At 35.4% G+C, this 16,049-nt stretch overlaps 1 protein-coding gene across 1 annotated transcript in view; it reads right to left on the bottom strand.

Annotated features, from left to right (window-relative positions):
• The window catches only part of LOC136032163 (WD repeat and FYVE domain-containing protein 3-like), a 137,874-nt gene extending 131,200 nt beyond the window's left edge, over nt 1-6,674 (bottom strand). Inside the window, exon 1 of the mRNA XM_065712351.1 lies at nt 6,547-6,674. The gene's annotated coding sequence lies outside the window, so the exon portion shown is untranslated. The remainder of the gene's footprint in view (nt 1-6,546) is intronic.
• Between the last annotated feature and the right edge of the window lie 9,375 nt (nt 6,675-16,049).

Raw genomic sequence — 16,049 nt, 5'->3', positions numbered from 1 at the left:
GCATTAGAATAGCCTTATTAGTTAATTCACAAAGTTTCAGATATTTTCTCATGTAGCTTCTAAGTTGTAAATCAACAAGGCTAGTTTAATAGCTTAAAAGAACTTAGAGTTCAGTAAGTATTACATTCTTTACACATATCACAGCTCCTAATTATGATGGAGACATAAAATTTCTTTCAAATTATAACTTTTAAAGTGTAAAGAACATAAAAAAGAAAATGTACTCTAGACAGATATAATGAATTGCCTGTGAGGAGCCAGGAACAATTCTATTTTGATCCCCTTGTAGGGCTCAAAAAAGCCCACAGTAGACTAAATGATAGAATTCTAGTTTAGCAACTTTTTGTTATCTTGCAAAGGGGCTAGGTTAGGAAAAGGAAAATTTCAGTAAGAAATCCAGGGCCAAAAACATGCTCAATGTATTGCCAAACTTCCATGTAACACTCTTCTAAGTCTTAGAAATTTGCCTTTTTCAAATTTTTACAAATCAACATTTTAACTTAATTTTCAGTTATAACTTTCTTTTTCTCTGGTTTAAGTTCTAAAAATGCAATTTCTGTTACTTGAGTAGAATTTTAGACCATATCAATGGGTTTTTTCATCTAAACTTGGGAAATGTATTTACAGATCTTTGAAACCTCATAAATTGGGATTGAGCAAAGTTGTGAAACTGAAAACAGTTTTCTTATACTTCATTTAATCAGAATATCTGTTTTGTAAGTTTCCATTTTCATAACACAAAGATTTTAAAGGTTATAAAAGGTCAATGTCTCTAGAGGGAGAAGGCGTGGAGGTAGGCCACTACCAACTGGAGGTAGAGTGCTACCAAGCAGGTTTAAACTGCAGAACTTACACTGCCTGAGACATCTAACCTTTTAGCCCTCAAACATGCCCAGTCAGCAATACATCTAGTGACGCCCAATGTTGAAACCAACCTGTCTTGTACATATTTAGATAGTGATGATGTAATTGTTTGAGGTCTAGAGTTTTTTGAATTCATAGCATGTGCTTCTTGTGAAAAAGGTTTTAAGTAAAGACTTGTTTGTGGTGCATGAAGTCTGTTTGAGCAAATTCTGGAATAAATTATTTTGTGGACTGGAGACTAGAGGAATCATGAACAGTCAAACTGGTCCCCCAGCTGGGGATACAGTAGCTCCTACTAGTTTTGGACAGTACTCAGTAGTGTATAGTCCCATGCAACTGCCTGTAAATGGGGCCCCAGGACAACAGACGATGCAAATGTAGTGGAATTCACCTAGTGGTATGCAAAAAGTCATAATCAAAGCAGTTGATATAAACGCCATGTTCTCAAATGAATACAAGCTTTGCATGTTTTTCATGGAAAAAATTAGAGGCAGGTTTGAGTTTGAAATAAATAGTTAAGGGAACACTGTTTACTTGCATTTAAAAGATGAGAGCAGAATGAAATCAGCATTGTAAATCAAAACTGTGAATAACATAGAAATAACAGTTTTAAGGAAAAAACATGTATCAAGAGGTGTGATGAAAGGAATTCCTTTATATTTATCAATTGGACAGATTGAGGAAAGTATCTAATCTGCTGTGACTGAAAAAAGTGATCAGGATGCAGAAGTATAACCAGGACCTAAAAAAGCTTGAAGACAGCTTATCAGTAATGATGGTTTTTGAATCAGTTAGTACCCCAGCAAGTGTGTGGTGCTACAGTAGAAGCAGAGATATTTTATCCTACCACAGGAAGGTGATGCAGTGCTACAAATTCCAGAAATATGGGCGTTTTCAGAAAGACTGTAAATCAAAGGAGGTCTGCCTCAGATGTGCCCAAAATCATCAAAGCCATGATTGCCCTTTGAAACAGGAAAGTGCAGACAAGCCTACCAGCAGATACAGGTGCCCCAATTGTAAATGAAAGTATTAATCCACTTCATCAGTATGCCCAGTAAGAAGGGAAAACCAACAAGTGCTCAAAGTGGCAGAAAGTGTGGCACGCTATTTAAGAGAGCAAGGACAATATTTAGAAGTTATACTCATGCAGTCCAGAATAACCTGAATCCTGAGAAAAGAGCAATAAGTAACACTGCAGCAGAGTTGCAAAAATGCAAAGAAGTTAGCAATTGGAATGCTTATAATCCCAGGAATGCCGAGTATTGAAAACTTGCCATTTTAAATGAAAATGTAGACAGACTGTGTGAATTGGTTAAGCAAATGAAGTCTGGAAGACTTGACTGCAATGAATGCAAAATTGGTTTGTGGAACAAGTAGCACCATGGAAAACAGAACATGTCTCTAATGCAGCTCACATTATTATCATGGAATGTATGTTCAATCATGAGAGAAAAAAGGGAATTACTGCTTCAATATTGTGACTCAAAAGATATTGATATTTTCTGTATTCAAGAAATTTGACCAAAACCAAATATGATGAGCCCCTGTAAAGGTTTCAACATCTTGAGAAATGATAGAATAACAGGAAGAAAGAGTGGGGTTATGATTGGAATAAGAAGTCATATTCATTATGAGGAATCAGACTTGACAAGCCAGCAATCAATTAATATTGAAGTGGAAGTAGTTGGAACTAAACTGTTTTTAAAAAATGACAAGAAAATGAATGTTATATGTGTATATAACCTATCTGGAGATAATGGACTGTTGGGAGAAAGGACAGATGAAATTATTTAGATGATACCAGTTGCAGAGGACATGATAATATTGGGAGATATGAGTGCACATAGTAAATATTGGTTCAAATGTAGAAATGTAAATAGTTCTGGAACAAGTTTAGAAAACTGTTTAATAAACAGCCTAATATGCTTAGCAACACCTGTTGAGATGCCAACTAGAGTTAATCCCAAAACTGGAGAGACAACAACAATTGATTCGCTATTATGTAATACTTGAATCTATATCAACTTAAACATAGAGTATGATGCTGAAAGTGAACTGGCCAGTGATCACAACTCTGTATTGTGCATTATTAATGAAGAAGTCCTGCCAAAAGGTAATAAGAGAAAGGGATTCAGAACTAAAATTTGAAACTGGTTTATACTAAGAGAAGCACTAGACAAGTTTGCTGTGAAATCACTAACAGAGGAAGAAGTGTATCTAGGAAAGTTGAAATATTTCAAGAGAAATCAATAGAAATAGCCAAAACCATTGTACCATATAGAGAAATCAGCCCTCACCAAGGTTGTATCTGGTGGAATAAAGATTGTTCAAAAGTGAATTCATTGGTAAAAAAGAGAATATATAACCTGGTGAAAAATCTTCATAGCCTTATTGAAAAGAACAGAAGTTACACTATATTTTGAAAAACAGTACTTGAAGCCAAGAAAAATCATGGAATAATTTTACAAGCAAACTTGACTTTAGAAAATCAACATCTAAAGTATATGAGCTTATGAAGAAGATGATAACAGAGCAACTTCAGACAGGAGCAACCCTCCCATTGCATCTGATAATAAGCTTCTTATGACTGATGATCAAAAAGCTGAAGCAACTGCCACATTCATGAGCTCTGTGATCAGCTGGGAAGATCCAGATAAACAGATGAAGACCAATAGGAACACAAAAGTAAGTGACCTTGAAGCACAAGGACAAGACAAATCATACAATAGACTATTCATTGAACAGGAATTAATGAGTATAATTAATCAGCTTCCTGATATATCTCCTGGACCAGGCAAAATTTTGCCACAGTTTGTGACTTGAAGACATATCAAAGATTGAAAACTACAGACACATACCCTTCTCCCTGTTTTGGGTAAAGTTATGGAAAGGATGGTGAAGAAGAGACTGGAAGCTGTGTTACAATATAAGAAAATTTTGAAAGACATTCAGTGTGGTTTCAGAAAAAAATAGAAGTGCAGATGACAGTCTTGTGTTCCTCCAACAAGAGGCATTATATGCTTTGCAAAATGGGTTGATTTTGAGTGCAATTTTAACCAGCATTGAAGGTGGTTTTGATAATGTTCTTCATAGAAAAATTGTTGGAGGCCTAGTAACAGCTGACATAAAAGGCCGAATGTTAGCATTATCAAATGATTATTTGAAAGGAATAAAAGTTAAAGCGCAAGTTAGTGGAACATTTCAAATACAATAGTGTTTCCTGAAAGAGGAATCCCTCAAGGATCAGCATTAGGCCTGACATGTACAATATAGGATCATATGATATTCCTATCAACATGAAGGATGATGGAGGAGCTATTTTTGCAGATGACAATAGTGCAGGGGTCATGGCATGTGACACCTACCAAATAAAGACCCCAATAACCCTGGTCATTGCAAAATTAGAAAAATGGTTCAAAGAAGCTGACTTAGAGTTTTCTGCAACAAAGACAAGGGCAATTGTGGTCACTAGGAAAAGAATTGGAACCCTTCCAGATCTGTATTTAAGGGGCCACCCAGTTGAATCTGTTAGTGAAACAAAAATACTTGGTGCAGTGGTTGACAATAAACTTACCTGAAAACCCCATGTGAAGTATCTTAAATCAACATGTACAAACAGATTCAATGTTATGAAAAGTTTGGCCTATATAGCTAGAGGATTAGCTGCAGAACTCTTGCCAGCATTATATCAAATATGTATTGCCATAATGAGGTATTGCTCAACAATCTATAGCACAGCTTGTCATTCTATCATTGCAAGATTAGATGTAATCCAAAACTCAGCCATGATAATTGCATTTGGAGTAAGAAAAACAGTGCCTGGTAGTTTCCTTCTATAAGAAAGTGGTTTAGTAGAACTGGAAACAAGAAGAAAGATCAGATTCTTAAAATATGTAGAGGATTTGGACTTTAGAAAATAATAACCCAGTTGAGTCATAATTATCAAACCAGGTCACCAAACAACTGCCAACATATCTAAAGCAAGGAATCAAACCAATTGTCTTGAAGCAGCATTAGAAATTTGTAGAAATTATGGAATTGATATAGTACTTTTGGGATCACTGGAAATGAAATAACAGATTTAAAAGCCAAATCTACAGTTGAGTTAGGAATACTTGTAACCAACATGGATTCTCTGTACAAAGTTATGATGTTTAATAAGGTAATTAAAGAGATTGATCATAAGTTTTTTTAAATGAAGAGACTTGAGTGGAAATCTTTTTGTGACAAGGGAAACATAGAGGAATATAGAAACAAAGGCATATAAAGAACTCACTAGATACGAACCAAAGAAACTGTTTCAGCTCTAATCAAACCATGCTGAAGTTGGTTGTTACAAAGCAAGATTTTTGAAACAGAGTGAGTGATGTCCTAATTTTTGTGCATCAGAAACTATAGAACACTTGATGATAATGTGCTATGAAAGCAAACAAGAGAGACATGAAATAACCAAATTTTTCAGACAGAAGAAAGTTTAGCCAAGTCTATATATGTTATTGGGAGGATTTGATAGTGGAGAAGAAAATTGGTTGATAGTTCATCTTGTCATATAGTTTCTGACAAAAATTGGAAGATTAAAGGACATTTCAATTACAGTTTCAGGAAAGAAGATTTTCTCCTGCTATTGATTAAGAGGTGAGAATCAACTTGCCATAGAATGTCCCCTTAGCATTATGTTATATGTGAAGTATTTACACTAGCATTATGTGACATGAATATTTAGTCAATGTTAACTGGCAACATCTACAGGTTCTTCAGCCCTGGCTGCTAGAAAATACAATTGAAGGTAATTTAAATTAGGTTGGCCTATTTCAGAATAACTTCCTGGGACATTCTTTAGTTTATAGACACAGCCCTGAGAGTTTCATTTTCCTAACTTAGCCTCTTTATAAAATAGTAGCTAAACTAGAATTCTATTAACTGGGTAAAATTCTAGTTAAATGACTTCTTGCTATCTTGGAAAGGGTTTAGGTTATGAAAACGAAGCTTTCAGGGATGAGTCTACAGGCTAAAATATGTCCTGGGAAGGTATTTTAAAGTACCCCCCTCTACTCCTTCTCTCTCTAGAGGGCCCTAAAATTTGCTTACATGACAGGTCTATACCTATTGAAATTTTGACAAAACAACATTTTACCTTAATTTTCAGTTACAAGTTACTTTTTCTCTGCTTTTAGTTCTGAAAATGCAATTTGTGTTATATGAGTAGAATTTTGAGCCATATCAATGTTTTTTTCTTCAAAATTTAGGAAATGTATTTGCATATCTTTAAAAACTTATAAAATGGAATTGAGCTAAGTTATGAAGCTGAAAAAAAAAATTTACTTCAATTGAGCAAACATATTTTTAAAAGACCAAACATATTTTTGAAGGTCATCAAAGGTCAGGGCCCTCTAGAGGGAGAAAGAGTGGAAGTAGTTGCTTCAAAATACCTTCCTGAGACATACTTTAGTCTGTAGATTCATCCCTGAAAGTTTCATTTTCCTAACCTAAACCCTTTCTGAGATAGCAAGAAGTCAATTAACTAGAATTTTATCATTGTAATAAATTATTTCCATTAGTCCTAATAATGAAATTTTAGCCAATTTTGAAATAAACATGTAGGAATACAAAGCAAAGAGTACACCATTGGCTATGCAATTGATGAAAACCCTACATGCTACAGGTAACCTAAAGCTTCCTCACCCAATGAACAACAAGGAAAATAACATTTTTCACAATGGGTAGCACTTTATGGAAGTTAGACATACAATTGTCAGTCTAGTTTTTTTTTGCTGATTAGCAGCTGGATATTCAGTTAATCTTTAGTTGAATTTCAATTTGTTTTGATTCTAGAATTTAATCAGATTCTTAATAAAAACGATTGGATGCCTAAACACCATCTATTATTAAGAAATAAATGAAATGCTACCTCAGCGTCCATTGTGCCTATTCCAATGCAGTTTAGTATTTTTTGGCGTTCAATAAACGATTACAATTATAAAATTGTGTTCAAAATGACGTACTGAAGCATACAGTAGTTAGTTATATGCTTATAGCGCTTCAAGGATCAATAAGCTTCTTTTTCCGCATCTCCTCGTTTAGATTGATATGCTTTCCTATTATCTCATACCGTAACCAAATTCTTGGTCCTGCAGAGGGTTGGTTGATCTGAGTTCGGATTTCAAGCCATAAATCTCAGCCTTTAAAATATAGGTAACTCTTGCATGTGAAGGAAGATTTGTTTAGTGAGAAAGAATTAGTGACAGTACTAAAAGGATTAAAAAATAATAATTCTCCAGGTGCTGATAGTGTGATAAATAAGTTTCTTAAGTATGGTGGCTCTGAGGTTAGGAATAAGCTTCTGAAGATTATGATTTTTGAAAAAGGGGAAGTACCTAATGATCTTTAAAGAAACCATAATTAAACCACTGTATAAGAAAGGTGACAAGAGTGAGTGTCGTAATTATCGAGGCATTAGCCTGGTCTCTGTAGGTAGCAAAGTACTGAGTAATATTATACTTTTTAGACTGAGAAATGCTTTAGACAAAGTTTTAAGGGAAGAATAGTGCGGTTTTAGAAAAGGTAGGATTTAAGCATATTAGATGAAAGTGTGAGCAAAATGAATGAATTTTTAGAGGTTTTGCGAGTTCAGGGTGCTAGAATAGGCTTAAAAATTAATGTGAAGAAGACTAAGTCACTAAGGCTAAAATTAAGTAAAGATGAAAAGGTGACGTTGGGTAATGAAAAGATTGATCAGGTTGGCAGCTTCACTTACCTTGGTTGTATTATTAGTAAAGACGGTGGGAGCAGCGAAGATGTTAAAAGTAGAATAGCTAATGCTCAGGGTGTTTTTTCCCAGTTAAAAAAAGTTTGGAAGAATAGGAAGATAAGTCTGCAAACCAACATTAGCAACCCCCCCCCCCACATCCCCCTTCTTTCACTACCACGCTTAGAAATTTTGTAATTTTTTTTCACGGCGGAGCACAACCTGTGTTTTGACACAGCTTTTCTTTAAGCAAAAATTATTTATATAAATAAAATTGATATTTTCAGACAAAATCTTCCAACAAATTTGAAAACTGCCAAGTAGCATTGCTACTTTGCTACCCCTCTTTTTGCACGGTGGGCCTTAATCAATCTGGGGCAGTCCGTCCCTTTCTTCGCTACTGCGTTTAGAAATTTCCTTCTTTTCCACTCATAGTCAAAGTTTGACCAAGACTCCGTGCATATAACCTTGTCTTTTGCATTGGTTTGTTCATATTATTTCGTCAGGTTTCAGTTGAATTTTCTCAAACTATTAAACCAACAGACAGAAATAAATTCTATACGGGCATAAACAGACTTTTAAGGTGAGTTGCTTGGCTATTGGTCCAGTCCCTTCAAACTCGGTTTAACTTAAACGACTATGTTTAAATCCGAAATTATTAAAAATAAAAATAAAATGATAAAATAAAACGACTCTATTCTATTTACTGGCAAAATGGATTTTCGGTGTCTACGAGTGAAACTAAGCTGTACTATAATCAACTTTTTCTCTAATCAGAAGTCCAAAAATCCCAAAGTCTTTTCAGGAGAAGAAAAGTACAACATAGACTATCTCTGACAGAGACTGAGTGCCTGGGAATAGGGTCAGGCCAAAATAAACCAATTAAATCACTTCAGAAAAGTAGGGGCTAAACCTGAATGACCAGACAAAGGCAGATCATACACGAGCATAAGCAGGTTTTTAAGGCATGAGTTTCTATCAGTCCAGTCCCTTTAAGCCTTGTTTAACTTAAGCGAAATTGAAAGAATTAAATTACAGGATAGAATAAACTGACTCTATTCTATTTACATGCGATTCTGGTTTTTGGTATCTACGATTGAAGCTGAATTTTGTCAGAATCAGCCATTTCTTTATCGAGAAGTTTGAAAATGCAAAAGTCTTCCCAGGAGAAGGATATTTGACATAAAATGTCTCAGAATTAAACACCTGCGACCTCAAGGAAGACAAAATAAACTACTTGCACAACTTAAAAAAACAGGGGTGACTAGCCACCCCTGTGCCTATGCAAATACCATGGCAAAGGCCATGTGTCCAACAGCCTTAAACGTGAAGTGCTAACGAAAGCTTTGTCTTGTGCCTCAAAATGATCGATGCAACGCGAGAAAGCTTTTGATGATTAAACAGAAAAGGTATTAAGGATAAAGACCTCCTGCGGGACGATCTATTATCTCACAGTATTATTTTTCTGCAAGAGGAGCTTTTAATGAAGGTTGATTTTTCTAGTCTAAAGCAACTTATAACTTCGCATAACTTATTTGCTCGCAAGGCACACCAAATTTTGGTCTAGACTTATGATTCCCAGCCTGGGTTGCAGATCCCACCGATGGGGCATTGCAACATTTCAGTGGGCAATGGGCAGGATGCATACCCTTTGGCTGCCTACTTTAGAGTCTTAATCGTAAAAAAAACATTTTTCATGTGATTGACGTCACATTCATATGCATTTATAAAGCCAAACAGATACATAGTAGCAGGCCTGTTGTAATGGCGTCATATAGCGTAAAAAACGTGTTGTAATAAGACAATATTCATTGGCATAAAATTTGTCTAGAGGACGTCCTAAAAAAGATACCAAGTGAATGGATTAAGCTTCCTTCAGGTGAATACAAGTAACATTTTGAATAGCAAAATTTAAATATTATGAGGGGACATTGGGATTTTTGAAATGCCAGGGGGGAAAAGAAATAAATTGGCTCGGAACCACTGCCGTAGACTCAAATCGTTCTTGAAAAACGTCCATTCTAAGAATCTCAGTTGGATCTTAGCTGGTGATATGAACTGTGATATCCTTCACGATTTGGATAGATCGACTTGGATACTTCTTCTAGAATCGCTACCTGGTAATGAAAAAACGCTCATCGAGGCAAGACATCTTTTTACTTCGTGATAGTTCTCTTAACTGTGAAATCATGTTTTGTATCAATTACTGCAGTGTTGTTTCTGGGGCCCCCCATATTTGGATTGTATGAAGAAAGGAGTCCAAGCCCGTAAGTTTCTTTGACATGTCGGTTTGATAAGTTGAGGAAAGAAGCGAGCGTACTGTAAATTTGGTGGTATATTAATTACCGATATAATATAATTAGCGATGTCTGTCACGAAAAAGTATTTTGATGAGCTTACTGACGACTTAAAGCAACTACTTGAAAATTTTCATAGAGAGAATACATCATTAAAACAAGAAAACACTGGCTTGAAATCTGCTCTTTTGGCAGTTAAAGACCAATGTTTAAGAGCCATATTGTACGCTGAACGCAAGAATCTTCTTATCCATGGAATTCCCAACAAGGAAAATGAAAATATTGAGGAAACGGTTAATCAGAAGCAAGGCTAAACGTCCCATCAGAAAAAAACTCGCGACCGGCATCAAACCCTATTCTTGTATCTGTTCTAAATCTTCGACATAAGGACAATATTATGGCTTTTGCTGGTAATCTGAGAAAAACGGGGAAAAGCGTCACTATTGACCTTCCGTTTGAGTTGGCTAAACGTCAGAAAGAACTGTGTTTGTGAAGGAGCGAAGATTTGGGGGCTCTGGAGCTTGGTGGGGTGATGTATTTCCGGTTGTGCATCTTAATGTTCAGGGCCAAAATTCTTTGTTCGACGATATCCAATTACTACGTAGGGATTCGTACCCTGCAAATCGGTCTCTGTGAACATTTTTGAATGAGAAAAATTAGGTACTTTTGGATATTCCCGGTAATATGTCAATTTTTCTTAACCCGCAGATAGGCAAAAAAGTTCGACTCGTATTCTACTTCCAAAATAATTTCCATGCCGTACTAAGACATGATTTATGTATAAATAATGAAAAGGTATTTGAGTCACTTTTTATTGAAATTCCAATTAACGCTAAGGAAAGGGTGATAATTGGTGAAGTATATCGTTCTCCAAGTGGATCTACGACTGAAATTCTGGAAACATTAAAAGAAATTCTTCGAAAAATTTGTGCTGAAAAATATGAAGCTGTAGGGTGACTTTAACCTTGACCTTGCGGAATCATAATCCAGGCGGGCTTCTAATCTCTTTTCTTTACTAATTTCATACGGATTGCCTCCTTGTACAAACATACCGACAAGGATTTCAAACCAGTCAGCAACATTAATTGACAGTGTTTCTGTATCCCTACACTCCATTAAGAATGAAGTACTGCTTTCTGATACTTCCGACCATTTGCCAATTTCAGCCCTGTTTCAAATCCTCCAAAATCCAAAAAGATTAGTCCCCCAGGATAAACCAAGACTGTTGCTCACCAGTGGAGCTGGATAGATTGAAAAATCTTTTACTTCTTCAAGGGACTTTACTTTACCAGAAAATATTAGTTTGAGCAGTTATAACGACATCTTCGGCCGGTTTTATGACACTGTTAAGGAAAAATCCACGTCATTTATTTGAGAAAGTTTTTGACAGCCTTACACACAAGATCCTCACTGATAAACTTTTTCATCTTGGTGTGTGCGGGGAAGTATAATATTGTCTTGTTTCTCTTCATAACTAGCTGACAGATCTATCGCCACAGAAGATACAGACAAAAAGCTCCAATTGAATACCGAGTACCCCGAGGTTCTATTCTTGGGCCAACCCACTTCCTCAGTGATTGATCCTATGTGAACGATCTCTACTAACTTTTTAACGCCCCAGTTACCAATATTATCTCTGGATTGTGTCACAAATTTTACTCTCAGACTGCGTCGGTGTTCGCATCTTATAGTCAAGAAGAATTTATAGCACTTGCAGATGACACTACTCTAGGTGCTGCAGCTCCGGATGAATCATCCCTTATTCTAAAGCTTCAAGCAATGACTGAGAAAATACTCAATTGGTACAAACATAATCAACTAGCTTCAAATGTAAAAAAAGTCGTACTTTCTTTTTTTTTTCTCGTAAAGCTGTGAGCTGCCCCACAATTACTGAGCTTCCAACACCAAGATGCTCCATAAGTCGTCCCTCGGATAAACATGCGCTATTCCTGGGAGTTCTTTTGGATGAAAATTTATCGTTTAAGTGGCATGTTCAAATAATAAGAGAGAAAATCTCCCGTGGACTTGGAGTCATACGAAAACTAAAGCGTTTATTTTCTTTTCCTATCCTCTGTCTTTTATACTTCTCTCTCAGTTACCCTTATATATGTTACTGTTCGTCTGTGTGGACGTCTACATTTCATTTGGTGTTTGCTCCTATTCACCATCTTCATGAGAAAGCGGCAAGAATTCTCCAGTCGACTACACGCACTCCTGTTGATCTCCTTAAGATTGAAGATATTTATGTTTCATCTCTATCTCCTACTTCCAGGGAGATCTCCCATGTTGTTTTCCGGGACTGCTCAAACTAGTAGGGAAAGTAAATTTGTATACAGTTCGAAACTCGGAGGATATGACGATTCTGGCTACTCCCTCGGTTCGTTTAGACTTCGGTCTGGCCGTGACTGTGGGGTGTGCTTGGAGCTTGGCTTCTGCTGAGATCCGGCAGTCACGAATACTTGGCTCCTTTAAGAGATAGATGAAAGGTTTCTAATTAAAGGTAAATATTAGGTATTTTATGTGTTTTTTGTGTGTGGAGGGTTGTTGTTGATTTGTTGGAGTTGGATTCTTAACGACGCAGAGAATTTTAAATTGTATTTTATTGTCGAGTGATGTGAGGGCAGATGTTTCGTGGGGACTGCCGGTGATTTGATTTCTTTTCGTTACAAATTTATATTTAGATGTTGTTTAGTAAGTTTATGCCAAGTTTATTCATTCTTTTTTTATTCTATGTTGTTTCCCAAATAACGGGCCATTGAGCCCTTTCGGATATTCTTTGTGTTATTGTTGTTTTATGGAAATAAATGGAACTTAAATTTGAAGTGGATCGCAAATCACAGTAAAAACCAACCATTCATATGTGTTTGTAGTAAAGGGGGATGTAAGTCTAACCTTGGACAAATAACTGCATTAAGTGTGTCATTGATCACCAATGTCGACAAAGGAAAAATTGGTGATGACCACCTGATTCTAAGGTGTGACCTCCTCTGACCGTTATCAGTTGAGCCTCTTCAATCCAATTCTAAGTGGTTTAACAAGTATAACGGAAAATGTATTGATCTCTGTTTCCATATTGCCACTCTGAATACATTGTTTCCATCAATTAGAGTGCCTTCCTTTTTCAAGTCTTAAACTCTTATTATTACCAGATATATGCTTGTTTGGAACCTACTGCTAAGGTCAATATACCTGTTGAGAGAGTTTGGTCAGATATCAGAAATTCGTTATGGAACATAGATCTTTGGTAAAACGTGTTAAATCTAACGTGAAGTTGTGAATGGGCTTTTGGATCGCATGTGATCGAACTTTATAAAAGCAGCATGCGCCGTGCTCGCTTAAATGTGACGGGTAAACAAAATAATTAAGCCTCGTGGAGAAATGTAATTAATATTTCAAATTGCACACCTCGACACTCATTCAAGTTTGAAGTTACCCCATTTTTCTATTCATTATTCATTTTCTAATAATTATTTTCTAATAATTATAATAGGCCTCTCAAAGCAATGTTTTTTTTATAACGTTAAGTTCATTTTTACCAAGCTGTCTTCAACAATTGGATGTTTTATCTGTGTCATTGGATGATATCTGATTTGTGCTCAAGAAAAATGGAACATTCTGGTGCTCTTGCTAGTGATGGGGTTTGCTCTAATTATTTTTCAATGAAATGCGGTACTATTATCTGTCTTTTGCAATTCCTATTTTAAGCGTGTTTCACTCAATCTATTCCACCAGATAGATTTCTAATTGTTTTTTTAGCTCTATTTTTAAGTGAGGAAAAGATTCTGATAGTTAAAGTGGATGTCAGCCAACAGCTGTGTCGTGCTTTTGACCAAAGTATTCGGACATTTATTACTACCAGAAATTAATCCTAAGTGTGACTTTACGCTTATGTAGGTTGTTTTTTGTAGGGGCTTTAGCTGCTCGCAGGTTCACCATCCTCTCACTCGCCTTATGTAAGATGTGGTTAAATCCGAAGAACCACTTATTGCCTAACTGTTGTTATTTCTAGAGTGTTTGATAGTGTTGTTCATTTTAATGCCCTATATTGCCTTGCTTTATCTGATGTAAATAAATCGCTCCTGGCAGTTTTGTGGTATTGGTATTCTGGTGCTAATTTACAGGATAGATAGAATGGGGAGCTTTCGGATCCCATTCTAGTTTGTAAAGGCGTTGGTCAAAGAGCTGTTTTGTCACCCAGTATATTCAAATACGTATTAGCTCTGTGTCTACAATATCTACCAGTCTTTCTGTTTTATGGTTAAGTCAGTTTACCTTATATTGAATATGCCGACAAAATTCTCCTGTCAAGTTGCAGTCGTATCTATACTTAAGTTGCATCTTGGTTTCTTTGGTCTGTCAATTAAACCTTATAAATGTGAGTTTATTTAATATATTAGTTGATGCAAAGTGGCCACCCTAGATCTTGATAAGGTTTCTCTTTACTTAATTGGATGGAACTATCGTCGAATATCCAGAAATTTCGAATCAAAAGCAGAAAATTAATCGAAAGGTTCATGTAGCTTTTACCACAGTTTTAGCTCTCCAATTGCAATTTCCTTTCTTGTACTACCTATTAGTTTTAGAAAAAGCATTGTCATGCACTACGATTGGCACACTTCAGATGTTTGAAATTTTTTTCGTTTACCACGATGGTACGGAAACAACAAGTTAGTGGATAGGTTTGACCTTTTTGATGTACAATCTCAAATAAATGGTGTTACTGAAGGCTTATGGGTGAGAATCTGTAATTTCACTTCTAATTATGACGCTAATTTGGATTTTTCCTTCTTGAAGCTAGTTAAATAACTTTCTTTCTTGTAGTATTTGAAGTTATATTCGTTTTAATTTTCGTTTTCCTTTCTTTTCAAGTTTTTGTGCTCCATATTATTGTCTTTGATTCTTTGGGTAACAAACTTATAGTTTTACTATTATACATTCTAATTCTTTTTGTTAAGACTTTATTTACAAATCAAAAAGGAAGCATGTCTCTACTGTTACCCTATCGCACAGGTATCCTGATTTTGTTTGATTTATTTGATGGATTGTTGTTATATTGGATACTAGTAACATTTGAGTTTGTTGTTTTTCGTAATTTTTTTTGTGTCTTGTTATTTTTCCTTTGATTTACATGTTTGGTTTAATTTCGTTTAGTTTACACACACACAGACACACACATACACACACTATTTCGCTGATAAAGGCTTCAAAATATTCGTAATTTCTTATTACTAAAAGTTTGTTTTCACTGTCTGGCTTAAGAAATTATAGACCTTTTTCCTATGTTCTTTTTGCTTAATTTGTAAATTGAAAGGCATTGCAGTCTAAGAAATTATTTCTGTTGAAGTTATGACAAACAAAACACACAGCTCGAAATACATATGTACTTTTTTTAGCAAAGAACAAATGACATTCTGGTCTTTATATGGTGTATGGGCCGTTCTTTTCCTATTTGTGGTAAATTCTTTATGTTTTAAGCTTGACTTGACTATTTTTTCTATTTCCGTTGATTTTGAGTTTTATTTATTTATTTTCGAGCTATTTATTATTCGAACTATTTATTTATTTATATTCATGTTCGTTTCGAACTATTATTTGACTGTAAATCTTTTGGTCTTTGGTTTAATGTAGCCCTTTAATTTTCTTTGAAAATTAAGTTTGTTGAATTTTTTTCATTAGTAGCAGGATGAGCCAGTTGAAAATTTTTATAATATACTTTTCATCCGTGGCGTGAACTAGGGCTAAAAAAAGGCCTGATTTTGACTCCTTCTCACTGTTGTTTTCACCCAATGAGCCCTGGACAGAAACTTAACTTAGATGAGAAAGGGGTAACCTTGAGGTGTTCACTAAAGAGTATAGGTAACTTACGATAGTGGATACTGGGGCTCATGGCTAAAAAATGGGTGTTCTTCATAAAAATCCCATAAAAGAGGTTATTTTTTGCTATTTTAATGAGCTTTATATAGAGAAGAACCAATTTTGTTTTAGATGAGACTAGACCTCGCTGATTGAAAGGTAAAAAAAAACATTTGAACGACACATTTGAATAGAAATACGTATTTGCTTCATATTTTTATGATAAAAATTATCAACCATAACTAGGATCTAACGACACCAAATATCGACAGATTCTAGTTGGTTTAATT

The sequence above is a fragment of the Artemia franciscana genome, chromosome 10, assembly GCF_032884065.1.
Source record: "Artemia franciscana chromosome 10, ASM3288406v1, whole genome shotgun sequence".
Lineage (NCBI taxonomy): Eukaryota > Metazoa > Arthropoda > Branchiopoda > Anostraca > Artemiidae > Artemia > Artemia franciscana.
Note: the sequence above shows the minus strand (reverse complement) of the source record. Positions and strands in the feature narration are given on the sequence as shown.